The following is a 1,331-nucleotide window of genomic DNA, read 5'->3' on the forward strand; positions in this document are numbered from 1 at the left end:
GAGAGAGAGAGAGAGAGATGGAGCGGCGGGGTCTGAAGGGGGAGGAGAGAAGAAGAAGAAGCGTCCGCGCTGCGCTCCGGACTCCTCTGCTGCTCCTTCTCTTCTCTGACTGGCCCTCACCGTTTCCTTTTTTTCCCTTCTTTTTTTGTTCAGCAGGAATTTATTACACGCACGCACACACACACACACACACACACACACACACACACACACACGTCGGCGAGAAGGTGGACCGGGGTTCTGTCTACCACGTGCTCGGGCTGGCGTGGTCACCTGGCCGGTGTCACCTGCGCAACAAACAAACAAAAAAAGTCCCCCCCCCCCCCCTCACGTCTGCGGGGTGGGAAGCAATGGGTGGGGGGGCAAGAGGGCGGATGGATTTATAAAGGACTCAGATGGGAAAAGTAATAGCCTGGAGATTGCATTTTGTTCTTAGCTCGTGTGAAGCTGCAGCTCATCCAGTCCGACTCTCAAACCAATAAGCGCCCATTTTCAACGGGTCGCGGGGTGCAGCGTTGACCTGATGGAGTCTGCTGATGGAAGAGGAATGTGTTCATCAGAACGGTTCGTTTTATCAAATGTTGACATTTAGAAAAAAAAGTCTATGAGTGATCCAAACACGAGTAGATGTTCGATGGCATTCTTAAAAACTATTTAATTTAGGAGGGGGGAGATTACTTTATATCCTCAATGCCTACAGCATGGAGTTAAAAGTTCAACTGAGAAAAGCACTAAATTGCATATTTGAAAATGGGAAATGAAAACCTACAGTTTTTCATTTTATACCTCCACTGATTTCCCTGCATCATTATTCCAGGTCAATTTAATCTCCCTGTTTTAGCTGGAGCTGGACCTGCATGAAGAACTGAAATCCATGTGAACCAGCAACTTGTATGAAAAAAATAGGCACATGATGAAAATATTTTTTCTTAATAAAAGTCCCTGTGGATACTACGTTGAATGAATAAACTACACCAGCTGCTCACAATACACTCGGATGAATCAGGTACGATGGCTAACAATCACTAATTGTTTACAGGGACGTTGAAGAAAGCGTTGTAATAGTCATCTGGTTTAGGGACCAAAAACAAAGCACACTATATTGTTTTTGTGTCATCTGCTTCCAAAACCATAACCAACGCCACATTATCTGCTCGTCAGTATTGAGTTTTTTCACTGCAGGAGATTCAGCTTGACTGCCACATTGATTTTTTATTTTTTTAACAGGCTTAGAATAACTGATGTCAGAAGTCAGTCGTATGGAGAGTCACTTAGGTATGTGTGAAAAGCCAGTTTGCTATAAAATCCCAAACATCAGCCTTCCCTGCAAA

The sequence above is a fragment of the Anarrhichthys ocellatus genome, unplaced genomic scaffold (genome assembly GCF_004355925.1).
Source record: "Anarrhichthys ocellatus isolate YVR2014 unplaced genomic scaffold, GSC_Weel_1.0 scaffold5, whole genome shotgun sequence".
Classification (NCBI taxonomy): domain Eukaryota; kingdom Metazoa; phylum Chordata; class Actinopteri; order Perciformes; family Anarhichadidae; genus Anarrhichthys; species Anarrhichthys ocellatus.